This window comes from Crotalus tigris, unplaced genomic scaffold, assembly GCF_016545835.1.
Source record: "Crotalus tigris isolate CLP2741 ecotype Arizona unplaced genomic scaffold, ASM1654583v1 scf7180000017903.3850313, whole genome shotgun sequence".
Classification (NCBI taxonomy): Eukaryota; Metazoa; Chordata; class Lepidosauria; order Squamata; family Viperidae; genus Crotalus; species Crotalus tigris.
In genome coordinates this window covers 2,068,243-2,082,348 of record NW_024096713.1, presented here as the reverse complement: position 1 = coordinate 2,082,348, position 14,106 = coordinate 2,068,243, and the positions used below count along the sequence as shown (strand labels likewise).

General features: G+C 43.4%; 1 protein-coding gene across 1 annotated transcript in view; it reads left to right on the top strand.

The window, feature by feature from the left end:
• Nucleotides 1-2,909: 2,909 nt before the first annotated feature.
• EFEMP1 (EGF containing fibulin extracellular matrix protein 1) overlaps nucleotides 2,910-14,106 on the top strand; it is a 58,119-nt gene continuing 46,922 nt past the window's right edge. The window contains exon 1 of the mRNA XM_039344376.1: nucleotides 2,910-3,111. The gene's annotated coding sequence lies outside the window, so the exon portion shown is untranslated. The remainder of the gene's footprint in view (nucleotides 3,112-14,106) is intronic.

Sequence of the window (14,106 nt, the reverse complement as noted above, 5' to 3'; positions counted from 1 at the left end):
ACTGATATACAATATATATCGTTGTAAAACAAAATTTTAAAAAATCTTATATTTAATGCCAAGTACATACTAATCAAGTGGGTACTATTAAACACTGGTAGAATAAATATCTATGCCACAGTAAATACAGTGTGCAAAAATAATTATTTTTTCTTACTTGAATGATTCCATTGAATGCATATTTATTAAATACTACATTATTTCCAGGCATGTGTGCCCCAATGAGGTCTCTGCTGTGCTGCATCTTTAAAAAAACTGTACATCCTGACACTAAAAGACATGAGATCCATTCTGCTACAATTAAAGCCCATTTTCAAAGCTAGAAATTAACCTTACGTTTAAATCTCTTATTGAGGACCACTCAAGATAGAAGCACTAAAATTGTCCCCTTTTAACCCATCCTGTTTTCTGCTGTACTTAGCTGGTTACTTGCTATATCCTTTGTTTCATATTACTTCTATTGTATTCTACATTACATTTTAAAGTATACTCAATGATTTTCCATAAGTAATGTTGATGATACAACAGAGCAAAGATGGAAAGGTTTTTCCTACATTGACTCAGTGTAGTCATAAATCATAAATGAACAAAATGTGCAAAAACTTAAGCAGGCTCAGAAGTTGAATTTTCCTTCTTTTTTTTAAATGGTCTCTGAAAACTACATTGCTGATGATACAGTGATGTCGTTATATAGACTGAACTGATATTTTGAAGATTGGGGATTCTGGAGAGGTTTCATTACAGATATTTTTAACCATATGCAGGGGGCAAAAGGACACTATGGAAAAGTGGTATTTTACTCCAGGATTCTGGCAGTACACAACACAGCATGCAGGTTTCTCGGAATGCAACTGAGGCTATGGGCAGGTTACACATCGCGGGTTGGCCTTCCTGCTTTAAAATAACATATCAATTTGTGAATGTTTCATTTTTGGGGGAGTTTTGATACTGTTGTTTTTCTAAATATCTTTAAAAATAACTTTTAAATGAATGTTCCTCAGATTATCATATTTTAAAGCAAAATAACAATCCTATTGTTGTTGATAGAATTAATTTAAGCCTTTCTACATGCTCTCCATTCTCAACACTGAAGAGCAGTATCTGCAGAAAGGAGGCAAGGAATGAAAAATCAAGATAACAGCCTTTTTTTTTTAAATCCCTCCTGTAGACATTGCTGCTCCCAAGTCCTCAGAACTGCACATGACATACCATCCTCATCATTATTGCCCACAAGACAACACAGCTACACTCTATCTCAATGTTTCTCAACCTTGACAACTTTAAGTTGTGTGAACTTCAGTTTCCAGAAGTCTCAAGCCAGCATGCTGGGAATTGAAGTCCACATAACTTACAGTGATCAATGTATCCAATGCATCCCCAGCTCCAATTCTTGCCTCACCACACTTGTTTGTCAGGGGAGAAAAACAATTATGATCCAGGACAGTGGCAAAACTACTTCTGCCAAACCAGAGGTCCCCAACCTTTTGGGCACCAGGGGCCGGTTCCATGGAGAGAGGTTTTTCTGTGGATCGGCGGTTGCGTGGTTTTGTGTGCTGCCTGTATCTCACGGATGGGGCTTTGCTTGTTTGCGCGGACCAGTTTCTGGCATGCTGTAGCTTGGCGCCGGTCCAATGACCAGGGATTGGGGACCCTTGTGCTAAGCAATCATGAAGAAAGGACAGCAAAATTCCATTGCCCTTTGACTTCAGGAGAGAACCAGAAAGGAAGGAAAGTGGGAAACATGGCATTCTTGCTTTCCAAAATCAATGGGTTGGGCTGATGCTCATGCTGGCTCCTGAAATGCCAACCAGTAAGAAGGTAAAGGCGCTCTGGATTTCTCAACACCACTAGCCAGCATCTGAATTTGCAAGATCCAGTTAATCTAACAGTCCTGATTAATGGCTCTTAGCAAGGGGGACAGGCCACAAAATGATGTGCTGCTGTTCCAGGTGTCAATCAGCCTTGCTTATTCAGTTTTATTCTTACAGTACTTTTTCTGATCCCATTTGCAATTTATTTTTACTATTTTTTTTTCATTCTTGCAAAGCTTGGTGTTCCCTCAAGCCCACCATTGTTTGTCTTTGTTTTGCAGATGTTTGAGCAGAAGATTACCTAAGATTTCCTCTGAACTCTGGAATTTTAGGGGAAAATAAACTCATATTCTATTAATTGCAGGTGGATTGCATCAACAGTAATTAAGATGGTAGTGGTGATAGAACTCCTCTGCAAATAAGTAAAATACAGGTAGTCCTCAACTTACAACAGTTTGCTTAGTGACCATTCAAAGTTATAACAGCACTGAAAAAAGTGACTTATGATAATTTTTCACACTTATGGCCATTGCAGCATCCCCATAGTCATGTGATTTACATTCAGATGCTTGACCTGACTCACATTTATGACAGTTGCAGTGTCCCAGGGTCATGTGATCATCTTTTGCAACCTTCTGAGAAGCAAAGTCAGTGGGGAAACCTGATTCACTTAACAACCATTTTATTAATTTAACAACTGCAGTGTTTCACTTAACAAATGTGGAAAGAAAAGTCGTAAAATGGGGCCAAACTCATTTAACAAAGTTCTCTTAGGAATATAAATTTTGGTCGTAAATCGAGGATTATCTTTCTTTATGTAAAAGTCTGATTGAAAGAGATTAAAGATCAGGAATCAGAGATCCTTCGCTTTGTTAAAAAAAACCCTACACGTGACAAGCATGCAAATATTAAAACATGATTTCGTTCTTTCCGCAAAGCTCAGGCCAGCGGGATATCATTTCACCGCTATCAATGATAAAAGTCACCAAATTCTCCTCAGAGAGGGTTAACTCAGAAGAAGATCGGTAGGGGGCGTTAAGCGGATGCTGACGGTAGCTGAAACTTTTAAAGTCGGTCCAAAACATCCAGAGGGAGGGGAAGCGCGGGCGAGGGGGGGGACGCTTTCCCTGCCGTGACTCGAGGAGCCGGGCGAAGGCGCGGGGTTAACCTGCAACTGCGCCTCTCCGGGAGGGAGTTGCTGCCGCTCGCTCTCCCCAGCCGCCTCCCTTGGCAGCTCTTCCTGCAAGGGAAGGGAATCCCCTCCCCACCTCGCCGCACGCCCGTTGTTGGAGCGACGCAGGTAAGACGCTCCCGGATTCTCATTTTCTCACCGGCCTTTGCGGTCAAACGCGGTGGAAGAAGGAAGCAAGCGCTAACGTCGCGTGGTGCACTGCGGTGCAATGTTTTACCTCTTGCACGGGCTGCTTCCCGCTCGTGCGGACGCGTGGGAGGATCTTTCAGGAGATCGCATCGCGGGAGTGGTTGGCCCGCGTGCGGTTTTGAATTTTTTTTGCGGGTGTGCGTGGAATGGGTTTGAAGGAATTGTGTTAATGAATTGCTGGTTTTCATGCAGGGAGAATAAAGGAAATTTAGGACCATCCAGGAAAAGTAAATACAGAGGATGCAGATTTAGAGAAAAAAGTATGCATTTTTAATCGTGTGGTGCAAGGCTGCTGATGCTCCCCGAATCCTTTGCAAAACTAACCAAGTCCACTGAAGTGAATCCCATTGAAATTAGCAAGTCTTCCTTTCTGACCCAGTATGGGCAGTCTAGAAACAAGTTTCTGGGATACAGAAAATGGGACAGGATACAGAAGATTTATTGTTTATATGTCAATGCCTTGTGTGTTCTGGCCCCACATATCTACAAAATAGGTGAAATCATGAATCACATTTCAGAAGTTGAGGACAGATTTGCCACCTTATTCTGAGCTCATCCATTTATGCTGCCAGAGACAAGTGATCCAGTTGAGCCAAGTATTGGCTATTTTGAGCCTGGCAGCGGTTCTCCAAGTTCTTGGGAAAATTCTTGCCTGGCTTTGTTATTTGAGATCCTCTTAAAGGGAGATTTAGTCAAGGAGGTTGCCTTAGATCAGGCTGCTGGAGTACCTCCTCTGATGGCAGATTTGCACATCACTTGGTGCTTTTAACTGAAAAGGTCACAACTCAAACATATATGGGCAGCCTGCAAGTATTTCTAGGGCAGTCCTGCTTACGCAGTCTGGTTTGGTCTGGCCAATGATCACAGAAGGAGACTACTAAGGAACACAATTTCTGCTATCCTGAATTCCTTCACAGGAAAAAAATAGGAAGTAAAAATAAATAAATAAACACAAGCAGGATTAAACTCTCAAGACCCTTGATTACCACTAGCCAGCCTCCTAGTCACCTAATAGGCAAGCAAGAGGGAACCAGGGAGAGGCAGTTGGACAGTTCTTTTTTAGATAATAAAATTGGTTGGTTGGTTGGTTTTGATGCCTTCAAACCAGTCTTGATTCCTGGCTACTGCTTGAGCAAAGTCTCTGAAGTTTTCTTAGCAAGGATTTCAGAAGTGATTTGCCAATGTCTCTTTCCTAGGGGAGAGAGAGAGAGGGAGGGAGGGAGGGAGAGAGAGGGGGGGGGAGAGAGAGAGAGAGAGAGAGAGAGAGAGAGAGAGAGAGAGACTGGCCCAAGGCGACTGGCTTCTTGCCTAGAACTTCTAGATTTCCAGTTTATAACCTGGTTCTTTAGCTATTTAACTTCTTCATAAAGACAAAACTCATCAGAAGGAGACTAAGCCCTGTGAGACAAGCCCAGAATTTCTTTGCAATTCATTCATGAAATTTCTGATGGAAGGGAAAAAACAGTCCCATAACAACTGTTGGGAAATATTGTTTGCAAAGATCCTGGAAGGGTCCTATTGATAAGAATGGGATATGCATATTTCCTACATGGATCTCCTCACAATTCTTTTCATCCCCCCCCCCGTGATTTTTCGTTTATTCTTTTAATTTAAAATTGGACAAGAGGTTTTTAGCCCAGTGGTGTCTTTCAAACTGCCAATATGCAAAATAAATATATATTATTGATCAGTTTGTATGTCCTGTATAAATTGCTGTACAGATAATGGGCTATCTAGATACTTTAAGCTTTAGAGAATTCATCTGCAAGGCTGTCTGTGAGCTATTCCAATCCCAGATTCTTGGGAGTTAATAGAACTTTGGCTTTTCCATGTAAGAACAGAAGCCACACAGTCTTTCCTGTATAGGACAGAAAAGAGGCCTGAGTAAGACATTATGTTAGAAACAGGAGATGCCTGAGCTGACACATGTGATACAGTAAATTGCTCTGAGAGATTTGATAGAATTGAATTGAGTTTGAAATAAAAAGAACAGCCAGTAGACTGAGCTTTATGCAACTTGATTTTGCTGGACATGTGTAGATCTTTCTGTTATCATTTGCTAATGTTTTGTAAATCTCACAATTAACAGAATAACAATGTTGGAAGGGACCTTGCTCTGGTAGGAAACTCTATTAGTGTTTCTCAACCTTGACAATTTTAAGGCATGTGGACTTCAACTCCCAGAATTCCACAACCAGCATTGCTGGCTATGGAATTCTGGGAATTGAAGTTCACATGCCTTAAAATTGTCAAGGTTGAGAAACACTACTCTATACCATTTCAGACAAATGGTGTCCAAACTCTTCTTAAAACTTCCAGTGTTGGAGCATTCACAACTTCTGGAGGCAGGTTGTTCCACTGATTAATTGTTCTGTCAGGAAATTCTCTTTAGTTCTAGGTTGCTTCTCTCCTTGATTAGTTTCCATCCATTTCTTCTTGTCCTGCCTTCAGATGCTTTGGAGAATAGGTCACTCTTTTTTGTGGCAACCCCTTAGATATTGGAACACTGCTTTTCTGTCACCTCCTAGTCCTTCCTTTCATTAAATTAGACATACCCAATTCCAGCAACTGTTCTTTATATGTTTTAGCTTCCAGTCTCATAAATAAGGTAAGTGACATGGGAACACCTCTCTGAACACTAGTAGAGATCAGAGTGGATATGTTAGCTAGATCATTTTTATATCCAGGAGTACCCTTCCTTTTCCTACCTCTACATGGGGTTGCAAGTCCTTACAAAAAGGGCAAGGGAATTTTGGAGGAGGAAAAGGGATTTTTAGGATTTGGGGTGCTGGTCTTAGTTTACTTGAAGTCCAAACACATTTGTTTCTTTGATGGAAGCTTTATGGGAAAAGGCAGTGCATAATATTTCTGGATTAATAAGGTAGATCTGGAGAACTCCAAGGAGGGGGAAAATAGGGACTATATGAGCATACATAGTATGACCTTCCTTGCTTTTTTGATAGTGAAGCAGACTGTAGTGAGATCTGATGCTGAATTTCTTACCCATTTTTTCCTATTAATATGTAACTGTTCATCAATGAAGGCTGCATTTGTGAAATAGACTTTGAACCTCAAAATATTTGAATCATAATCTCTAAGTCAATATTTTTCAAAGGGAGTTGCTTATATCATAGTTGCAGTCCCTTCATTAATGAGACAGTGATAAAGCTGGCTGGGATTCAGTCTTCCATCAATGGTCACAAGTGAAGTCAGATAGAATTGCAAATGCCATTTTAATACAGTTATTACCATGTTATGCAATTAAGTTGACCCAGCTCTTTGAGGAGCATAAGGCCAAGTACAGTCTGCCCCAAGACAAGTACCTAATGATCACCTAGCCGGCCATATTGGATCAGCCTGGGACACAGAGGGGCAATACTAATTTTTAGAGAATGTTGTGGGTGTGAGTATGCATGTAGATGAATGGTGGCCCTGTTATGTATAAATTTTATTATTGTATTTAGGGCGTATGAATGTGATTATTTTTATTCTCTATGTATATAAATTGAGTGTGAATGTGTATTGACTGTTTGGGGTATGAGAATGGTAGAGTCAGGGGTGGAGCCTGGTACCCCCTCTGCTGAGTGCAATAGCAAAAGTAGGGGGGCAGGACTTACCCTTGGGCTTGGTCTGTATGGAAAGTGAGTCCGGTCAGGAAGGGAGAAGGCTGGTGAGGGTGGGGGTACTCCGGGGAGGGGAGAAGGTCGGAGCATCCCGGTCATGACTGGGATGGGCAGATACGGCGGGAGCCGAGGGGCAGGCCATCTTTGGGGAACGAGGACTCGCTATGTTAGAGCGATTCCTTGTTCCGGCCCCTCAAAAGGCTCATCCTATAGTACTGGTGACAGGGGAGTACAGGGCCCTAATTGTAGGCTGCTGTTGCTTAATGCCAGGTCTGTTGTCAGCAAAGCCCCCCTTGTCCGTGATTTAATATTGGACAGCGGGGCGGACCTGGCATGTATAACCGAAACCTGGCTGGGCCCTGAGGGGGGTGTTTCCCTCTCGGAGATGTGCCCGGACGGGTTTGTGGTGCTTCATCAGCCTCGACATCAGGGCAGGGGTGGGGGAGTGGCAGTCATCGCTCGGAAGTCCTTGAGCCCTCGTTGGATTCCTGCCCCGGAGGTTGTTGGGTGTGAGTCCCTCCTATTGAAGTTGGGTTCACGGGTTCAGTTGGGCTTGCTGCTGACGTACCTACCTCCCAGCTGTGTTGCAACAGCCCTGCCTGCGTTGCTGGAGTCATTAGCTGGATTGGCGGTGGAGTTCCCCAGACTTATAGTACTGGGGGACTTTAACCTACCATCACTCGGCGATCGCTCAGAGGCGGCGCAGGAGTTCATGGCTTCCATGGCAACCATGGACCTGACCCAGGAAATTCAGGATCCGACCCATAGGGGTGGTCACACACTCGATCTTGTGTTTCTCTCGGGGCAATGGAGACATGATCTGGAATTAAGGGGAATAGAGATCTCGCCCTTGTCATGGACAGATCATTTCTTATTGAGGCTGGACTTCAGAGCATCACTCCCCCATCGCAGGGAGAGGGAGCCGACTAGGTGGTTCCGCCCCAGGCACCTAATGGACCCAGATCGGTTCCAGGAGGAGCTTGGGGAAATACCTGACTCCCTTGTCCACAACTCGTCCGGGTCCCTGGTTGCGGCCTGGAATGAGGCGGCGTCCGGGGCCCTGGATCGAATTGCGCCTTTGCGACCTCTCTGTGGTGGTGGTCCCCGGAGGGCGCCTTGGTTTACTGAGGAGCTCCAGGAGATGAAGCGCCACAAGAGACGTCTAGAGCGACGTTGGAGGGCCAGTAACTCTGAATCTGACCAATCACTATTAAGAGCCTATCTTAGGACTTATTTAGTGGCGATAAGGGCGGCAAAGCGTGTTCACTTTTCCGCACTTATTGCGTCCGCAGAATCTCGCCCGGCCACCTTGTTTAGGGTGACCCGCTCCCTTCTTAAGGTGGAGGAGGCGGAGGAACCCTTGGAGGGGAGAGCTGAGGAGTTTGTTCAGTTTCTTTCGGACAAAATCGCTCAGATTCAGAGAGACCTGGACTCCGACTGGGCAGTGCCAGCCGAGTTGCCAGGGGCTGGTCTTAGTCATGTTATCTGGAGCGAGTTTGAGCCTGTGACCCCTGTTGAAGTGGACAAGGCCGTGAGGGCAATGAATGCCACCACCTGTTTATTGGACCCGTGCCCCTCCTGGCTGGTTTCTGCCAGTAGGGAGGTGACACGAGGCTGGCTCCAGGCGATAATCAATGCTTCCTTGATGGAGGGGTCTTTCACGCAACCTTTAAAGGAAGCGGTGGTGAGGCCCCTCCTCAAGAAGCCTTCCCTGGACCCAGCTGTTTTGAAGAACTTTCGTCCCGTCTCCAACCTCCCCTTTGTGGGGAAGGTTGTAGAGAAGGTGGTGGCGTCTCAACTCTTGAGGTGGATGAAACCAATTATCTGGACCCTTTTCAATCTGGTTTCAGGCCCGGCTACAGCACTGAGACTGCTTTGGTCGCACTGACCGATGATCTCTGGCGAGCCCGGGATAGGGGTCATTCCTCTATCCTGGTGCTTCTTGACCTCTCAGCGGCTTTCGATACCATCGACCATGGTATCCTTCTGCGTCGTCTCGGAGAGGTGGGGGTGGGCGGCACCGTATTGCAGTGGTTCTCCTCCTACCTCTCTGACAGGTCGCAGTCGGTGTTGGCGGGCGGACAGAGATCGACCCCTAGGCACCTCGATCATGGGGTGCCTCAGGGCTCGGTCCTGTCCCCCCTCATTTTTAACATCTACATGAAACCGCTGGGTGAGATCATTCGGCGACATGGGGTGAGGTATCATCAGTACGCGGATGATACCCAATTATATATCTCCACCCCGTGTCCTTTCAGTGAAGCAGTCGACGTGATGTGCCGGTGCCTGGAAGATTTGAGGGTCTGGATGGGGGTGAACAGGCTTAGACTCAACCCTGACAAGACCGAGTGGCTCTGGGTCTTGCCTCCCAAAGGCCAACTGGATGGTCCATCTTCAGTCCTGGGGGGAGGCAAATTTACCTCCCTCAGTGCAGGCACGCAACTTGGGTGTCCTCCTGGACTCACAGCTAAATTTGGAACAACATCTATCGGCTGTGGCCAGGGGGACCTTTGCACAGGTTCGCCTAGTGCATCAGTTGCGGCCTTATTTGGACCGGGAGGCTTTACTCACAGTCACTCATGCCCTTGTCACCTCAAGACTGGATTACTGTAACGCGCTCTACATGGGGCTACCCTTGAAGAGCGTTCGGAGGCTGCAGTTGGTTCAGAACGCAGCCGCGAGAGCGATTGTGGGCGCGCCAAGGTACGCCCACATGTCAGCTATCCTCTGCGAGCTGCACTGGCTTCCTGTGGGTCTCTGGACGCAATTCAAGGTGTTGGTTATCACCTTTAAAGCCCTTCATGGCATAGGGCCAGGTTACTTACAGGACCGCATTCTGCCGCACAGCTCCCAGAGACCGGTGAGGTCCCATAGATTGGGCCTCCTTCAGGTCCCGTCGGCCAGACAATGTCGGCTGGCGGGCCCTCGGGGAACGGCCTTTTCTGTGGTGGCTCCGACCTGGTGGAATCAACTTCCCCCCGAGGTTCGAACTACTCCCACCCTGCCGGCCTTTAAGAAGGCCATTAAAACTCTCCTGTTCCGGCAGGCCTGGGGCTGATGTCCCCGGGGGGCCGGGATATGATCGGAATCGCGGTATGACTGTTTTATTTTATTGTTTTATCATTGTTTTAACTTTGTACGCCGCCCTGAGTCCTTTGGGATTGGGCGGCATATAAAGATTTGAAAATAAATAAATAAATAAGTTGATAAGAGGGAAAGATATAGCCTTCTTCAATCTGACTCCTTTTCCTCAAATTCCCATCTCACATAGCCAATATCTCTGCTGAGTAGCAGTTATGTTTTATACTTCCAATAGAGAAATATTGCCTTATTATATCAGCAATTGATAATTTAAGGAAATGTTCAAATTCCAGTTTTCTCTTATCCATTAGAGCCATTTCACACATTGCACAAGGTTTTATTTGCTATCCAATGAACTTAGGTGACAGTGTCTGTCAGCTCTTTGACAGACAAAGTCAAAGCAGGAGTTTCTGGAATGTTCTTTATTGTATAGGACAGAATAGAATTTGAAAGCCTTTCAAAGTTTCTCTGCATCCCGTTTTATACTAAACAAAATGAGGGTGAGATTATTTTGAGTTGCATTTCTTATTGCCAAGGAAAGATCTGCATTCTTTCACAACCCCATTGTCAAGTAAAACTGTTTCTATGCCCCCAATGCTGGGGCCCATCTTTAAAAATTTACCTGGGACTACTAGCTGCCATTTTAATTCCCTGCCATTCCTGCATAGAGATGCTGTGGTGGGGGCCTTAAGGGAAATTCAGGGCATTACTGCTTCTTCCCCCACCCCACCCCACCCCCAGCTATTGGGAAGTAAAGTTCTCCTACAGAATTCTCAAGTATTGACAAGCAACCTTATTGGGGGTTCTGGCTGCACCAACAACAAAAAAAAAAGTTGGCCTCCAGCAAGCTTTCTAGACCAGAAGTTTAAGAGGGAAAGTTCATAAGGAGCTTCCAAAGCCACTGCAGTTTGGAGAAACCTGAACAAGAATTTCAAAATACAAAATACAAAAATAAATGTCCCTCTCTTACCACAAATCAGAATGTAACAAAGAAATATTGTAAGGGAAAGGAGAAGAGAGAACCCATCTGAGGGTTGGGCAACTCCTGCTCTTTAGAAGCAATTGCTGTCTTGTGTACATCCAGTAGTGAGACGTATATACCATCCCAAGTTTAGGAGAATTTCTGTCAATCTCTGGAGAACCTGAAGATATGGCAAGAAATATAAACAGTTATTCTTAATCAAGAGTCTCTTCTTGAATAAAGCAGTGGCAATATGCCAAAATGGCAATTCTATTAGCATATGGTTTGCTACAATTAGGGAATTGAAGTTCACATGCCTTAAAATTGTCAAGGTTGAGAAACACTACTCTATACCATTTCAGACAAATGGTGTCCAGTCTCTTCTTAAAAACTTCCAGTGTTGGAGCATTTACTGCTTCTGGAGGCAGGCTGTTCCACTGATTAATTGTTCTCACTGTCAGGAAGTTTCTCCTTAGTTCTAGGTTGCTTCTCTCCTTGATTAGTTTCCATCCATTTCTTCTTATCCTGCCTTCAGATGCTTCGGAGAATAGGCAATTTAGCCTTTCTTTTCTGGTAAGAAAAATTCTTTGTGGTCATGTTTAACCATGTCAAGATTATATGATGGTTTCCTCCACTCCTTATATATTGGATCTGTAAGCAGAAAACAAAATACATTTGTTCTTTCCTTAAGTCTGCCTCCAATAGTCTCAGTAGAGACCTTGGATTAATGTTCTTCAAGACCAGAAGAAGAAAAATATATATTATTATTATGGTTGATTACACAATCAGCTGGGTGTTTAGACTGGATCTAGCATTTTTATCCACCCATCAAGTCCTTCCCAAGAACTGAAACAAGCAGATGCTGTTGTTTAAAGGGGTTAAAAGTAACATTGCAGGAGCTAAGCTATTCCAAATAAAGCTGCCTTTTGTAATTGACTGGTGGTGATTTTGTCAATGCCAATGGTGTTCAAGTGGCGCTCCAGATATTTTATAATATACCCAAGACACTTATTGCTATTGATACTACCTTTGTTTTCTTTTGCCACAGTCATTCTACTTCTATTTCTAGGTCTTTGCATTCTGTAATTTTCTCCAGTTCTCTCTCCAAGTACTGCAACATCACTATCCAAACTTTTTTGTCTTTCTTATCAACAGTTTTAAATCTGGAGTGTTGTATGGTAGATGCCTGTCTTTTGGAATTCTACATTCCCAGAGTATTTTAGCTTCTTCATTTTTTGTTACTTTCTCTATTTGTGGTCCCACCAGTTCTTGTTTGCCTGCAAAGGATATTTCTTGCAGATCTTCCAATGCACCATTGTTGCTACTTTGTTATGCCATTATTATTTGTGTTCAATCTGTGCAATCTTCCTACAGCAACTAACTAGGTGATCCACAGTTTCTTCAGTTTCTTTGCTATCTCAAGTCAGGCTTTATTCTTAAGGTTTCTTCTTGGCAGCTAGAATTAGCCCCTCTGTCTCCTTTTTCAATTTTCCTGTTCTTAGCTATTGCCAAGTCTTATTGTTATCTGTTTTGCCTACTATTGTTTTCTGTATTGGCCATGTATTACTTTGCCTTGCCATGTCTTGTTTCTATTCTTCATTTGGTCTTTCTTATAGGCCAGCCTGCTCTCTCCAGTACTCAGTAAGTGGTATACTAGTTTCAGTGCATCTTCTTCACTTTCCTTGAGATATTCTTCCAATGCTCTTTTTTCTTCTTACCAACCGCCTGGTTGGTGTACTTGCAACATTCTATGCCCGCCTATTTTCCTTGGTAAGTAGCGTCTGTCAACATAATGAAGGGCATGATTTATTGCCTTTATTTTTCTATTTTAGTTCTACTTAAATCCAATCCACTATTCCAGCTGTGTATTTAATGACTAGAAATGCCTAGCTATTAATTGCCTTGATGATATTTTCTCCACCATGCAATCAGTGAGTGACTGCAGAAAGGTACCAAAAAAACAAAACTTTTTTTAGCCCTTGTGTAATAGCTCTAGTCCATCTCTCTCTCTCTCTCTCTCTCTCTCTCTCTCTCTCTCTCACACACACACACACACACACACACACACACACAAATCTCATTCATGTACTATATGTTTTGTTTTACACATCTTTCATTATAACGATCTACACATGGTCTATGTCTGTAAGCAACACTTTCATAATTATAAGTATCAACTTTTGAGTTTATTGAATAATTGAAGGCCATAGGTTTAACCTTCCACCATTGAAGAATAAGTCTCATTGCAGTAAGAGGCTGAAGCTTTACAGCCAGCTTTCTATTTCTAGTGGTGTCATTGGCTCATGGCATAATTTCCTTTATTGGATCCCCTCCTTCACAAATACTACCTTCTGATATCTATACCTTCATTTGGCACTGAATGTCATTAGAAATTTCTCACAATGCTCCTGGTGCACTATTTTTTAAGATCATTGTAAGAAATTAAAATGGAAACTTTATGAGAGTACACAACAGCAATGCTAGACATATCTTCATATGAACACTAAATAGTTAAGGAGATTATTACAGACTTACATTTGTAAAGTTGCTGCAGTTTTTATCTACTGCTACACTCGGGTGATCATATTTATTAGGAATTATGTAGGAAGCATACCACAGTAATAATGGGAGACTTGAACTATTCAGATATCAACTGGGAGACAAATTCTATTATGTTCTATTCTATTCTATTCTATTCTATTCTATTCTGCAGCGAGCGGGAGATCAAACAGATTCCTAACCAACCTAGCTGATCACTTTGTCATCCACAAAGTGGAGGAAGAAACTAGACACAAAGCTATACTGTACTTAATTCTTACTAATAGAGAAGAAGTGATAGAGGGAGTTGAAGTTGCTAGAACCTTGGGTGAAAGTGACCATGTCATACTGGACTTTAATGTAATGCAAACACTAGCAATAGAAAACAATCCAGCCAGTGTCTTAAACTTCAAAAGAGCTGACTTTAACAAACTCAGAGCAAACCTAGGAAAGATCCCATGGATGAAAATCCTAAAGGGGAAAACAACTCAAGAAGCGGGGGAAACTCTGAAAAATGTGATCATAAAAACCCAGACCATCACAATACAACTGAGAAAAAGAAACAAGAAATTCAAGAAGAAACCAGAATGGCTGCACAAAGATCTCTCTGACAAACTGAAAGACAAAAAGGACAAATACAAACAATGAAAAGAGGAGGACATAACTAAGGCCAGTTATCAGCAGTCAGCCAAAACATGCAAAGGTGAAGTC